Genomic DNA, 16,803 nt, shown 5'->3' on the forward strand with positions numbered 1-16,803 from the left:
CCAAAATATCTCGCCCTATACTCAGGCGTCCGTTCGGTGCACATGTGACCCGCTGCACCTCGCCCTGTAGAGCCATCCAGCAGAGAGGTATGTCATTTTCAGTCCAATGGGAGGCCTCTTCTCCGTCCACCTTTTCTTTTCTTTTTTTTCCCTGGAAGGTGAATTCTGTGACTGGGAGTCTGGAGGAACATGCATGCATTCATACCCAGGGTCACCCAAAGGCAGGGGAGCCCAAGGGTGCTGAAACCTCTCTCCGAGTCTTATTTCAGGTTTAGTTTGCATTATTCTCTTGAGATGGAGAATTTCGTTGTGTCTGATTTGGTTTCACAGCATTTGTCGAGAGCTGAAACCGCTGCTGTCGTCACTGGGTTCAGGTAAAGGTTAGTTCAGAATAGTTTAAGGTTACCGATGACGAAATGAGTGTAAGTGCCGCAGCGGTTCCCAAATCTGCAGGTCAGGACCACCTAAAGAGGCCGCAAGGTAAATCCAAGAGGTCGTCATGAGATAAAATAAGATAGAACTTTATTAATCCCGAGAGATTCACTAAAGATTACAACAGAAGAATAGCAAAAAACTGTAAAATAATAGATAGAATAACAATTATTAAGTGAAAAAGAAATACTGATTTATTATTTCACATTGTTTGAGTAGCGTAGCTTACTACTTCAATAAATAGAAATAAAGAAACAAATATAGAATAAAAAAGACAGATGATGAAGAGCAACTCTGGCAGCCTGGAAAGAAGAAAAATCTTGTCTGCGAATTAAAAAAAAGTTTATTTCTTTCAGCCAGATTTTCGCTCCCTCACACACAAATGTGAATAACTCAATCTGAAATGACTCGTTAGCTAACTGGCCTCACTGGGAAGAGATATGCAACCTTTGACAAGCGGCTGCAAATAGACACTGCATTGTTTGAGGTCACATGCCAAAAAAAAAAAAAATGTTTTGGACTGTGTGTCAGCATCAGAATCAGGTGATTTCTGTAGTCAGGATATTTTACGAGCTCTCTGAACCTTCATCGGCCGACTCCAGGTCCAAACAGGAGGTCTAAACGTAATCTGCTCTGCAATGTTGAGCATCATGCAGACACGGACACATCTCAAGCCTCTTGTCTCGAGGCCTCGACTGTTTACATTGTGTGTGCGCGTGAGGAGGAGGAGGAGGAGGAGGAGGAGGAGGAGAAGAGATGTAATCACGAGTCTGTAGATGGCAGCAACACTCTTGGCCAATCTGTCTCAATAAAATAGGGAAAAAAAAGAAAGTGTATTGTCTTGGCGGTCAAGTGCTGCCAGTCGAAATTGAAATGAATTGGAATATTCCAGCGAGAAGACAAAAAAAAAAAGAAATCCAGTTTCGGTCCTCATGCACCTGAGCACATTAAACGGGCCAAATGTATGCACAGTCACGCTCTTGGTGCATTTTCTTTTAAAGCAGTCTGGATTTATTACAATGCATAAAATAAATAATACAGAAGAACAGCTTCTTCTTCACCCACATAATGATGATGATGACTCTGATCCCACATGACATTTTTTTTACACTGTTCATCACTTTTATTAAGCGCTGACCTTTTTTTCGCTGTGTGTGTGTGTGTGTTTCTGTAAGGGGGGGTGATTATGTCATTTACATTTCCTCCAATGTTGAGAGAGACCGGCTCAGCAAACCGAGAGACTTTGAGCCTCGGTAGGGTTCAACAAGCTCCCTCCTCAGACTAATACTGAGGAGCTGTGTGAAATGAAACCTCTCACTGAGCCGCCGCCTTTCAGCTTTTAGGAGATGTCACTGGTGCATCTGTCGGGGGTGGGGGTGGGGGGGGTGGGGGTGCACATTGGGTAAAAGCTCCTGCATGCTGACAAGAGGCTCACATGTGGCTCTTATCCCTCTGCATACTGATACAGAGCACCGTGCTCTGCAGACGTCACTCCGCCCGTCACTCACTCGCACCCTCAGGCTCACTTCAGCCTTTTTTCCCCCTCCGCTCGCTCCCTTTAGCGTAGCGTCCCTCAAACATCTGGCTCTCCATCCTTCTCCGTCATCAGGGGTCACGTCCCATCCGGGCAGAGGAGACTCCGAGTCCTTCGGTGTTTGGAGCTCCAAGGTGGTTTTTTTGACCAGCTGGCTTTTGATCTTCCTCCAGGGGGGGTCAGAGTGGATCTGTGTGTGTGTGTGTGTGCAGCTGCAGACGTGGAATCAGATGTTACACAACACATTCGTATGTCCATCCCGTTTCGTGTGACATTATCTTGTGATCGCACTAACCCAAGAAACACCAACAAATAATACGGTTAATAAAATCATAAGAAATTCTAACACGAGGTAAAGAAAACTTTAGAACGTTGGAAGGAAGAAACTAAAAATCAGAATGTTATCTGACCCTAAAACGAGATAATGAATTGGCAGAATGTCTCTCGACTGTCGGAGACGGATACCGACCGAGTTCAGGCTTGGCGAACACAAACTGGAAATCCAAAAAGGAAACAAAAGAATCACAGCAACAAGTATGTGGTCACTGTTGAGGGTTGAGACAAAGATGCACTTCCTCCTAAAAAATGTAAGAAACTCTTATTTGAACAAATTCAATTGTTATCCCAACTTTCAAAGAGCTTCAAGATCTTTTTAAAATGACAAATACTCCTCGCAGGTCATTCGCTTTGGCATGTTGATGCCACACACATTTGTTGAAATGTAATCCGAACACTGTAAATATATCATTATCTAACAATAGTACATTTTGCTCAATGGACTGAAAATTCTAGTCTGTTTTTGTTTTGTTTATTTGCTTCTTATTTGTGATGTTGTTCTTTGTTTCACTGCTGTTTTGGGTAGTTGGGGTAATTGTTCAATAAGAATTAAGGAAATGCACAAAAAGCTCAGGCTTCAGTCTATAACCTTTTTCCTTCAGTTTGATTTGATTTGATTTATTTGATATAATGATTTTTTTTTCTATTTAACCACTTTTATAACTGTATGGCAAAGTTGTTATGAATAAGTTACGAAAAGAAAAAAAGCTAAACTAATACCATTCCAGCGGAGCAGATGATATCAGGTTAAATATCAAGGTCTGAGAAGTACATTTCTACATTAGAAGGGCAACATGGTTTTATTTGATTTCTGACTTTAACATAGAGAGCCAAATGTCAGTTTGAACGTCTTTCACTGAAATAAAACCAATTTAACCGTCAGATTAAGCTTCTGAGGAACAAAGTTCTACATGAGGACGCCGTGAGTCAGAAGAACGATATGGTTTTGATTTCCAAATGAAACCTTGAGTTTGAACTTCTGTCACCAAAATTAAATTAATTTGACCGTCGCATTAGATTACGCCGTCACTTCTTTCCAAAAATGCAAAAAAGGTTGTGAATTAAAAGGACGACGTGGTTTAATTTGATTTCCCACTGAAACCCAGACAGGAGGGAGAATATGTTCACTTTGACCCTCTGAGCGCTAAATGAGGCTTCGTTTGATTTGCAGAAGGTCAGAAGGAAGAGAAAACATTAGAATGGTGTGAAAGGAAATATATTAAAAGGACATAGAGGAAGAAGTATTTCAATAATTGACTTATGTAAAAGTGGTAATACCACACTTAAGAAATACTACAACACAAGTAGAAGTCCAGAAGCATTTCATCAAAATGTCCTTATAGTTTACTCGTTATGCAGAATGACCGACTTTGTATTGAGGTATTACTGCATCTTAATTATCAGTAACATGCACGCAGTATTGTAGTTGGTTGAGGTGGAGCTCGTTTGGTAGTTTAATCTATAACAATGCATCATATCTTATGACCTGATTATAGTTTTGCAATACATGTTTTGGAGTAAAAAGTACATTTATTTGTCTCTGGAGTGAAAGTATAAATGGCATTAAATCCATGTATCTGTAGAAAATACATGTATTGTACATACCTAATGTATGTAAATTTCACCACAAGTTCTAATAAAGTGAAAATCATTTATCTCCAAATAGTGATGATAATTTAGAATTAGTCACGGATTATATGCTCCTTTTTATGAATACAAAATGCTTCTACTACCCAGGATGGTTCTTCACTAAATTATCTGAATGTCATGAAGCTTAAAACAGGCTGTTTTACTCAAAACATCTGACAGAGTGGAGATTCACAGAGTTCACAGGACAGCAATGAATATTACTACACTCTATATGTTCTATAATGACAGGCTGTTTGAATCTATTATAGTGATAATGACAGGGCATTAGTGTGTGTGTTATGGTTTTAAAGGTTGCAGGTGCGCTTGATTTATCTAATTGAAAGGATCTCGACTGTGTCGAGGGTCAACGACTCTTGTGCATTAAAAGATTCTCTAAAGTGCATAATGAAACGCTTATCGACATACGGGGCGAGATGGTCGCGTAGATATAGATTTTTACATCTTTAACTTTCAATCAGAGAACGTGCTCATGCATGTAAAATCATAATTAAAGAAGAACCAATGCCTGCAACACAAGCTATGGTGTTATTAGTGGAGCATTGAGCGCCGAGTCCACCTGCACTCGAAGGGGCCCTGAAGGGGACACGATGATTGTGTATCTTTAGTATTGTTTGTACATTAAGATTAATCCGGTCATCACAATGATATCACAACACAACACAGTGAACAATATCTAATTTAGGTAAATGTACAGTTAAGTGCACCAAGGTGCTAACACATATCTGTGTGTGAATACTTTTTTTGTAATATACGACAATTCTCTTTTAAATTCTTCCTGACTTCTCTGGCTGAGCCGCAGTGATGCAAAGAGCCCTCAGGGCGTCTGGATACTGGTACAATAATAAAGTCAATGTTCTCGCTGCTCAGAGAGACTTTCTTCTTCTTTTTCAGGAGGTAGTTGCAGTGGGATTATGAAAAATGTGGTCTTTATCTTATTGGGAATGACTCTCAGGCATATGAATGTCTATGTGTGCGCACACACACACACACACACACCGACACTGAGGATGATTATCTAAACCCTGCTCATTCACAGATCGATATACACACTCACTGTGATTACATGTACTGCATGAACTCTGTGTCGCTGTGAAAAAAACTAGATTAAAGTAATTCAAGTATTAGAAGTAACCCAACGTGTCTCTCTGTTCCTTTTCAAGTAAAAGTACATTTAAAGGAGACATTGCGCTCATTTTCAGGTTCATACTTTCTACATGTTTAGGTTTCTACATGTTTACATGCATTGATGTTGGAAAGAAACAACACATGTCAGTGGTGCAGTGTGGGAAGAGAGTGGTCGCAGCTTCATTCAAAGATGGCTGGCTAGCTAGCTATACTAGCTTGTCTGTCTCCAGAGCGATGAGGAGTGTGGTGGAGGGTCCGTTAGACCCAGCGCTGACGCTGACCACCAGCACGCTGTTTAGCTACGTTTATACAACCAATGTAGCATTAATAAAGCGTGGGAGTGTTAGCAAGCTCGCTAACTAGCCAACTGTCCACTAGCTAGCTAGGTAGCTTGCTAATTCCACCAATGCTTTAATGCTACACTGTTTACAGAAAATGAGCCCAAAAAAAGCTGTATAGCTGATCGCAAAGTGCTTTGTGTGTGTGACTAAAGCATTAAGTTGTTAAATGTTACTCATGTGCTCTGACTCTCTACGCTTCTTAACGTTACTACTTATATATATATATATATATATACTTTATACTTATATATACGCTCTATTAAAGGTACCGTGTACTTCTCCATTGAGCGTTTTAAAACTTTCACTGTATTTATATAGCACTTCTTTCATTTCTCTTCTGTGAGAGAAGAACACATGTTACACATTCCAACTTTATCACCATGATAACCACGCCTGACTATTTAAGAGCCCCCCCCCAGCAAACATACATGATTTGTGTCATAAACTCTACACTGGGGGTTTTGGTGTAGCAACTTTATAATAAAAAATTGTATTAATGTGGTTATAATTAATATCTTTATCATAACAATGTCATGTGAAAACAATGTGAAAGGGTGTTGCTCGTAGTGAAGAAACTACAGAGAGGAATCACCCGAATCTGCAGGAGCTCCACTTAATTGGTTAATTGTTGAGCTGTCCAGCCCACAACTTCATACTGTTTTGATTAACCCTCACAGCTCTCAGTGTCGGGCAGGCAGCTGTTTTCACTGAACACGCTCTATAAAACCCAATGAATGCAACCTGCTCAGCATCAAGTGGCGGACAGACACAGTTAGAGACTCGCTGGTGAACATAGTGGAGCGTTTAGCAGCTAAAGTGACAGATATTTCCCTCTGGAGTCAGTAGAGATCTGAAACAGAGCTGTGAGAGAGTGAATATTGGACACAAAAAAAACTTCAAAGTTGCTCCGTAACTGCTGGATGTGTTCCCAACCTAAGAGAAGAGACCACTTCAGAGGGTCACAGGATAAATCTCTAGGGTCATGATAAGATTAATGGGATGTAAAGAAGTCAGTACAAATTTGACTTCCTGTTTTGGACTCTATTGCTCTCATATTGTTTTTGTTTGGGGGAATATTAAATTTGACCTTTTAGGTTCTTGAATGTGTCACAGGCCTTCAACGGCTGTTTGATTTGCACGCGCGGGACCTCCACGCACTGTTAGCTGTAACAGGTACTCTTCATTAAGGACTGTAAGTACTTGAGTAGTAACTTTTCACCACTGAGCTGGATCATAATTAATGCTGCATGATTGTGTAAGCATCACTAATGTTGCAGCTGGTAAACGTGGACTACTTTATATGCTGCAGGGTAACTTTATCCATATCAATGCATCATCATTTATTGGATGATTTATATTTTGTAATTATAATCTGAATCTAGAAAGTAACTGATATTGTAAACTAAATGTATTTAGTAGGAGTATTTATTATAGCATGGAAATACTCAAGTAAAGTGTCACATTCCACCAGCGTCTATTATTATATGTATATATTTACATTGTAGTGGCTGAGCTTCAATTTGTCTTGCTTGTTGTTTGGCTCGTACTTTTCCCAGTGAATACTCCCTCGGTTGTTGCTGTTGTGTTTTGGAGCTTTTCTTTTACTGTGAGGTTTTCTAGAGCCGGGTAATAATACTGTTTATTAGCTTTGGGGATTTGTAAACATGATTGGTGTCCTGCACAGAGCCCATTCACATCATCATTTCACATTTTCAATAACATCTCACATTTTTCATATCACAATTACATTTCAACTGCTGAATTCCTGCTCTGCTATTTACATTACTGCCTCACTCAGCTCCAGTCATCGTCAACCTCATATCCAGGTTTATCTCAGCCACAAGCTGCTTCTCACTGCATCTTTTGATTTCAGTATGTATACAGTACATTAATAATGATTGAGCTTATGTGTGTAAATGGGTTTAGATTCATCCATGGAAGTTCACCAGTTTATTTATACTCCTTATGGCCTGATGTCCCCAGCAGAACAATGGCCACATGAGGACGGTCATGGATGTTTAATACATCCGTGTGTCTAGAGCTTATTAGCTCACACATAGATTCCACTTAATAGATAGAATAGAGATCAAACTCAAAAGTGAAAGTCTCTCCTTTCTTGCATTGATTCATCTCCTGAGCATCTTTATCTCAGTTCTTTTACATGCACTGAAAAACCATTCCTGCACTGCGGGCTTCCACAAAATCAAACAAATCAACACAAAAGCTGATTAAGTTTGAAATGAGACCGACGAGTCATCTAATACTTTTGATTATGATGGGATTTAACGATTTGAAGGTAGCCGGTTGAGGTGTTTTCATTGGGGCTTAGTTAATACGACCCCAGCTTTAATCCTAATAATATTATGTAAGTGCAGGAATGTATCTGAGAGTCTTCTAAAGTCTTGTAAATCTTCAGTATTTTTTACCTCACCTTGTTCTACCTCCCTGAGACTTCCCTCCTCCCTCAGATTCAGTCAGGGTGCAATATGACAGTGCATAATATTTCTGCAGTTTTAGCTTTTTCTTTTTTCTGTTTTGCTGTTGTTGTTGCATTGTTTTTTCTTTTTTTCCCTTCCCTGCACGAGGAGCCAGGAGCTGTTGATAGCCTCCAATCTCTGTGTATATTGATGGGAAAAGAGATGGCGGAGGAGGTGGGGGTGCCGAGCGTGTGTGTGTGTGTGTGTGTGTGTGTTCGAGGTGGGGGTTGCGAGGTGCTGGGGCGTAAAAAGTCCACTACCATTTGTCACAGTCGACTGTGTGCCTGGCTGTCAGTGGCGCCTGCCTGCACGCCGCAGCAAAGGCCTCTGGGAGCCCTGCGTCTCACTGCGTGCATCTGCCAGGCAGCCCCCCCGAGCGCCTGTTGCTCCCTCTGCGTGTGTGTGTGTGTGTGTGTGTGTGTGTGAGAGATGGAGAGGGTACAAAAGAAGAACACTTAACTATCTACCGGTGTCAATCCAGGAGACTCTCCATGGACCGCTACGCCCTGCGAGGCTCAGGGTCACGTAACCAACAGAGAGGGAGCTGAGCCGCAAGCTTCTGTCAACAGACCGCTGTTAGCCGTGCGAGCCAAGACAGTGCTGTTTAATTGACCAACACACTGACTCTGTGTTTCACAAGGCGGTGTCACAAGGTTCTTTTTGATAAAATGGTAGAATCTTTCAGTGAGAACCGCTGATTGACACATGCCCTCTTCATTATATTTCTCTAGACTTGCTGAACAGAGCTGGTGCTGCATGACAGACACATATTTTAAGGAACTTGATGAACAAAATTCTTATTTTTTTATACTTATTTAGAGGGGATCCTTATTCGTGGTTGTTAAAATCATAATTCATATATTAATATAACAATATGTCGTCATATTTTGGAGGGAGGTTTGGCTGGATATGTCATTATTTTATTATTATGATACTAGTATGTTTCCCACACGATCCTCATTTTTACACCAAAATATTTTTGTAAATCACAGTTTTTCAAAATGAATATTAATGAAAGAATAAAGAATCACAGCAGGTTGATTGTTTTTATTCCCCTTTGCTGTAGAGAGTCTTACCAATTTTCCTGGCTGGTTACTGGTTTCCCCGCCATTCTCCTCCTCCTGTACGAGTAGACACGCTACCGTAGCGAGGCTACGTAAAAACTAGCCTGTTGAAGACGCGGCCGACCCCGTGGGTCACGTGACGTGATTTGTGTAAAACAACAGGCAGGAATAGAGACGTGCAGCAACATCTCCTGTCCACACACACACACACACACACACACACACACACACAGACCAGTGCTTGTTGTCCACATGATTCATCTCTCTGGACACACAGGTCATCAGCTCAACATGGTAATGAATGAATGAATTCCCCAGTGTGTGCCGAAGTTAACGTCGATCACAAGACGGGTCCAGTCTTAGTCAAGCTGTCTCTTGCATTACGGTTACGTAACTGAGAGAGTGCAAAAGGACATGTATGTGTGTGTGTGTCCAGTGTGTGTGTGTGTGTCCAGTGTGTGTGTTTGTGTGTGTATGGGGGTGCGAGCTCTGTTCATTCTATTCACAATTGCATTCTGACTTTGCTCTTTTGAGGATTATGGAGGTGGCAGATAGCTTCAAAGAGTACCGTTTCTAAAGGTCATCGTTATTCTCGCGCTCCGTTTTTTGATCCTGAAGCAAAATAAAAGAGTTTTTAGGATCACAAAATCTTTATCAAACCTCCAGATTCTACCGTGGTTCTACTGAATGCTTTGTTATTATTCGTCAGACACCTAAAACGCGCACAACAATCTGTAATGGTGGAAAGATTTTAAGGAGAGCTGAGTCAAATGTAAATATGTAGTAATTGAGTAATGAGTAATTTAAACAATGTACTGTATTTATGTTACAGTAAATATTCTGGATGTGTTGGACCAATTCTTTCACTTTTGCTCACGATCCACAGCTCAGGACTCCCGCCTTTTTTGCAACCTTATTGCAGATCAAGTGGGGTATTTTTTTTTCTATTTAAAATCTATTTATACTGAAATGTACGATTGAAAAGAAGTGACATATTTCTGTGCAACAGCAAACTGGAGCGTTGTTGAGCACTAGCCAAGTCCTTGCCCCTGCGTAGGTCAGCTTGGGGTTTCCCAATGTGTCAGACTGCGTTCTCGTCCCATTAACTCGCTGTTAAAGTGCCCACAACAACAGCTCCTGTTCATCCCGACTTTAATGGAGATATTTATTGATTCTTGCTCTTTATCTGTCAGAAAGCTCTTGTGCCATGTGACTGCGTGTGCAGCAAGAGGAGATCCACGCTTGCATGTGCACATGTGTTGTTTGTTGGAGGGGGGGGTTGAAGCTGCTATAGCTCTGAGTGCATGGCGCGCCGCGGGGAGAAAGAAGTGTGTGGGAGTAATGTTGTGGGGGAAAAAACCCATAATAAGGGTTTGTGAAAGTGTGTGTGTGTGTGTGAGAGAGAGAATGAAATAGAAAGTGTGTTTATATTTGGATCCAGTGGAGTAGTGTTTGGGAAGCTCTGTGGAAACGTGACAGTTTTCTCCAAATTCAATGTTATTTCAATCCTGAACTCCAAAACTGTACTCTGGCTTTGAAACTGCAGACTCCCCCCAAACAACAGAAGCTGTATGAAAGCAAATACTTTTGTTTCAGAAATGTCTTGATTGGCAGATATTGAGCCACTTGTTCCCTCTGTTTTATTTATTTTTTTATTTTTAAGATTAAACTCTCACTAGGTGGTATTAAAGAATGCCGGCTTGGCGTTCCCGGGCCAGATGAGATATGTTATCTCTCCGGCGTGTTCTACCTCGGGGTCTCCTACCAGTTGGACGTGTCCAGAAAAACCTCCAACGGGTGGCAACCAGTAGGCTTCCTGAACAGATGACCGAAACCACCTCAACTGGCTCTTTTCGAAGGAGCAGCAACTCGACACCGAGCTCCCTCCGGGTCTCTAAGGTTCAACCCATCCACCCTAAAGAGGAAACTTGTTTCGTCCAATCTCATTATTATGGTCACTAGCCAAAGCTCATGACCATCGGTGAGTGTTGGAAGGTGGACTTACTGGTACATCGGCCCATATTCTGAGATTTCGCGGCTGTTCGCATGGCGCCGTTCTGCTCCCCAAGACGAAAAACTTTCAACTTTTAGACTTCTGCAGTGCGCACATGATGTCGTGTGATAAGGAGCAACCAATGGCAGCTGGCTGGATATCTATTCTTATTTCCCTACATATCAGTCTACGTTTAAACATATGGAGGTGAAGTTAATGACTTTAGTGCAGGACTATAGCTTTACTGTCTGTCCAATGCAATGTTTTACTTGCGTCACCCTTTTCCGTCCACTGACGTCACAGTCATGAGTGAGGCTCACTGTTAAACACACTTCATCGTCCTTGGTTGCTTAGTAATGGCAGGAGCAACAGTTACGCCACCAACACCTCTGTCATATGGCCTTGATAGACTTGACAAGATGTGGATGTGCTGTTTAAACACACAGACAGAGCACGCAGGCCCATGTAAGCGCATTATTTTGCTCTCTGCAGCGGTTTGTTGGACTGATGTAATGGGGTTCGGCCAAAACGTGTAATTTCACAGCAGACATTGCTACTCGTCAGTGCAGGAGAAGCACACGTGTTACTAATTACATTAACGACGGCTCGGCTCAAGCGTTTCAGTGAGCTGCGACAGCGAACCAACGCTGAAACTGAAGCAGCTTAACGTTTAATTCTTATCTTTTACACCTGTGCTTTATTGCACCGTGACATGGAAGAGAAGTCTGCAATATTTTGAAGAGAATTAAGTCTCTTCTTGTAACGTTATATATCATTTTATTGTCCAAATTAACGATTCATAGCAAGTATTAGTAAGGTAAATATTATTAAAGTTTTGATTTTACACGTGTCATTTTGTTTAAAATGGGACCTTGCATTAAATAACTTGTCCACAAATGAATGAATTCCCTCCACCCAAAAGCACTACCATCTTCTGTTCCACCTTCACATGTAGCAGCTCTGAAAACAACTTTGTTTTTCTATCACATTGTCCGACCTCCTTCTTTAAATTCCTTTTTCCTCCTTTATATCATGTGCAGTTTGTCGTTTGTTCTTCTCGGTGCAGCCTCCTCCCCCGTGTTGAGCGAGACAAGGACTTTCTAGGAGTGCACATTGCACCGAATCATTCAGTCAACAGTGAAGTAGACTCACACGAAGACATGCATGTGTATGCATGTACTGTATGTACACAGCGCCTCAGGGAAGCTCGTAGCAGCACGTTTGTCATACATACTCATCGACATCCATGGACGGCTCATTATGATCATTCAGTGGTCCTGAAATGAGAATGATCTGCTCACATCCTGAGGCTGAGCGTGCTTTTTCTCAGCAGTTTAATGTGAGTTGTAAGTTTTCCTGCAAAACATTATGAACTGAGGGCCAGTGGGTCAACTGGCAGAATATTTTAGGGTCAAGTTAGCCTGGAAATTGTGATTCGTTCTCTTCTTGATCTGCTTTCAAGTCTGCTAACTTCATGAGTCTTGTTCTTAGGGTTTCATGTGTCTGAGTTTAAACTGTAAAGGGTCAGCTTAAGAGAAGGCCCGACGAGGCATCAAATTAAGAGGAAAAGTGTTATAAGTACAAGTAATATTTCCTTTCTTGATGCTGTACAGGATGTGGGGAAAGGAAAAGAGAGAAAGAGAAAGTCATGGACAGAAATTAAAAGACGCTGCCAGCTGACACTTTGACATTTGGAAGTGAATCAAATTTCATGTTCTGTTACCGATCAGCCAAAAACACGCACATGAGCGCGCACACGTTCGTAAACGGACGAACCCACCGTCCTGTGGCCACACAAACGATCTTCTACCTCATCAGCAGAAGCCTCCCCTTTAAGAGCGTATAGGCTACCAAATGACTGTAATTGTGGACGGGAGCAGCCGACTAATGATATCTGTTTAATTTCCTCTGAAGCCTGGCTGCCCAGATGTAGGTCACAGGGTGATTCATCGGGGAATCATCCATGCAAAAAAAAAAGACACAAAACAAACAGAAGAAGGACAACATGGAGACGTTAAATGTGTGGGAGCTGCATGAGCCAGTGAAATGCCTCCTTCCATCGCTGTCTCTCTCTCTCTCTCGGTGTCTCTCTTGGTCATTTTCATTCTGCTTGCAGCTCAACGCCCTTCACCGTTTGTCCACACGCCTCTGTGCAGTCATCCTATCCGCCTTGACAAGGAGGGTCTTGCCAGACGCTCATTTGGAAATGGGTTAGGGCTGCATGAGTGACTCAATTGAGATGCATCCGAGGATGCTCGTCTTGCACCGGGGCCACTGCGGTTTGCGGGCGACACGGCCGCCGCGGAGGCGCTTTTTCTATTCGTTCAGACGGGCTCATTAACGTCAACCCCCACGACGTGACAGCGAGGACGAGCGGCACTATTTTCTACACACTTTGTTCCCTGTTGTGCCGCGCTGTCAAACTAGTATTTTGTATTCAAAGTAGTTGCGACAGCAGAACTTTGTTTCTCCAAACGGTAACAATGATGCGTTTTACGCACACGGGCGACGTGTGTTGATATCAGTGTTGCGAAAATGAGGTGCTTGCAGGCTACTTTGTGCTGTAAAAACCTCTTTTTCTCTTTTCTATGATACTGTACGTACGCACACAGCCACGGTCCGTAGTCGACCGGGCCGATTTACTCCCAGGGCAGTTTTATCAGGTTGAGTGCCAAGCGGTGATGTAACTAGGCGCTGACCTCACTAACTAACTCTCAGTGTCAGGGAGGGAAGCCTACACATAGAGCCTGTGAGCTGGATGGGACCTGACATCATTGTATGAACCTGTCACAGCTGAACTCTGAACGTTTTCAAGGTTCAGTCGGTTCTCAACATAAAAGACATTTCGGGGTTGAAATTTTTGAGGAGCCGCCAAATATTTAGGATGGCATTGAGAGCCTGCAGAGAGGAGAAACACATGTAGTTTTGATAATTGAGACGTGCATAACTGTTCCTGAAACACGTCACTCATTTGGGGGCGTGCCCGTTCTGATTGGACCGATTGTCTGGCGCCCAGTTAGAGCTTTTTAATCTATTGACTATTTGATTGATTTCCTCCCAAAAAAAAACAAATGCACAAGAGAAAATGTTAACCAATGCTATTGATTCCAGCTCCGTTGGGATACGCTCAGACTTCTCCCAGGCGACCACCGGCATGTTACTTAGCATCTATTTAGTTTCATGCATCTGTTGAGTTTTTGATAAAGCAGAATTACTAAATACTTTGAAAGTGCCAGTGGGCGTCCCCATGGAAAGTTGATGACTGAACTTTTCTTTCTAGCGGTGTGTCCTACTGTTCACATCAACAAGTGCAGCAGTGTGTTCGAATCCTAAGTTCAAAAACAGGACGAGACAGAGAAAGCATTTTGAAACAGAGGACTTATGTCACCAAGAGAACTTTTACAAAATCCTATTCTTTAATCAATGAGATTTGCATATTCATTGATTATATTAAATATATCATTTTCATTCACATTGTTAAAATCGTACACAAAAGAGACCGTGAATCGGTGTTGGATGAACCATTATGTTCCATCAGATTTAAGCCGAGGTCAACGTAGTTACATACTTTGTTGGTGCCGACACCCTCCATGTGTTTTTCTGTAACTTCTGAGAATTTAAAATGAAGTGGTTTTCAGTGACACGTTGTTTAAAGAATATGGTTTTGCATTTACTTAAGTTTTTCAGTCGTCCTCCCTGTTGCTCCGAGGTCTTATCGTTCTCCTCTATGAGATTAATATACAATCCAACGAAAGATGACAGGTATCGAATGAAATGCAGCATGATGATATATGAATTAAATGCAGGGTGAAATTGAACAACATCAAACTGAAATGACTGTAGTTGTTTATCAGGATAGATTTAAAGAAACCACAGCAGTGGCTTTGCGTGTCATAGCCTATTTTAATCACATCATTATAATTCACATTACTGTGGACTGTTCTCCAAAGCACACCTCAGCGTTACACAGTCCTTTTATGGTGTGTGGTTCCAGGTTTATTTCTATGCATATCAACTTTTAAAGTCTTGAAACTTGCATGAGGCGATCCATCACCGTGAACATCATGTCTGCGTTTTGACGTGAAAGTTATGTTCTTGTTGTGTGATAAATCAGTGCAGGCGTTTTCAATCAACATGCCCACACACACTTAAGGCTGGGTAATGCTGCAAAAGAACTAGTACATGTCAACACGTCCATTTTTGCTGCCAATGTTGCCTCGGCAATCAATCAGCTGATCCACTTCCTCAATACATATATTTTTTGCAGACCTATAACATGTATATTTTCCTGTATATGTGTCTCAAACATGGTCAAATCTTTTAGTTGATTCACAAGAGTCGCCGCATGGGCGTTTAGTCAGCATTTCAGCCCTTGATTGAATATTGTGCCGCTGATTGTTGGTGGGCGGGGTTTTGCAGAGTATGGCGCGTTGCGCTCGGTCTCTGTGGATGAATTCATCAACAGCTACTGAGCTTCATGTCATCGGAGGTCCCGGTTTAGGAGTCGAGGTTCGGTGTGAGTCCGGCTCAGCGGAAAATAACCACAAATGCATCGGGACACGTTTCTTTTTATTTATTTTGAGTAGACAGTCGTGCAAGTGTCAATAACAAACAAACATTTAGCCCACTGGCAACTTTGGCAAACTGTTTTGATTATAAGATGAAGGAACATTTCACTGAACAAACACTATCCCAAAAGGCAACAGGTCCCAATAGGCTATAAAACTGACAGCATCTCTTATGCCATGAAATAAACAAATGTAACTCTAATTAGCTTCACCTTTGTCTTCCAGATCAGGGGTGTTATTTGCGCTCACCATAGTGTGACTGGAACCTCGCACTTGTGAACCTTGGTTCCACATTATATGCATCAATGTACAATCCATGTTTTCTGTACAGTGACGGTTCTTCACGGATACATGAATGGCCACAGCCCTGAAGACAACTGATTAAACTCAGAGCTCAGATTGTTTAGTGGATCTAGAAGGAGCACCTTGTTGTTGAACATGGGGAGCAGTAAACCTCAGGTGATCTGTAGTAAATAGACTCAAATATGAAATAAATGAAATCGTATATGGTCCATTTATTCTTATTTTGCAGGAACAAATGGACCAAAGACACAGAACCACTCTGACTGTATTTCTTCAGTCGTTTTATCCTCAGAGATTATAAATGAATCTGTTCTTCTAATTTTGATGAGTGTTGAGATTCACTTTATTAATTCCCTGGAAAGCTTCTTTGACATATTGCAGATATTCAAACTGAAAGTAATTTGACCGTTGTATGAAAATGGACGACTGAAATAAAGAAGAGTTCTATGTGCTTCTTTCTCACAAATTTGACTTTTTCTATGACGAGAAGCAACAGCAACACGGCGTGCCTCGTGTTTCAGATCACATTTCAGCCGTGTTTAGTTTCATCAAATCTCCACATAGTTGTGCATGAGTCAGTTAAAGAACAATCTGTGGTTTTGAGATGCTGTCAGAGGTGAAATTTCTCAGTGCTGGACGTCCGCCTCCTGTCGCTAAAGCGTCGCCTCCTCCCCGTCCAACATGTGGGGTCGAACATCATGACACAATATTACAGCCACATTACAGCCCGGTGGACCGGTTTTATCCCGCTGTGATCAATTTAATCTGGATGGATCCGAAAAACAATGAATGATGATATAACAACCTGGGCGCCGGCCACTTGTCGTTCCAAAATTCAATTGTTATTTGGCCAGAAGAAACGCCTGCACAGAGAATCCAATGTGTTGTGACGGGACACTTCTGAGTTAGCAGGCTACTGAAGCAGCACTGCAGAGGAAGACGGTGCTAATTGTAGTTTGGTATTTTTAAAGGACTCCGAG

This window comes from Pholis gunnellus (genome assembly GCF_910591455.1).
Source record: "Pholis gunnellus genome assembly, chromosome: 1".
Taxonomy (NCBI): domain Eukaryota; kingdom Metazoa; phylum Chordata; class Actinopteri; order Perciformes; family Pholidae; genus Pholis; species Pholis gunnellus.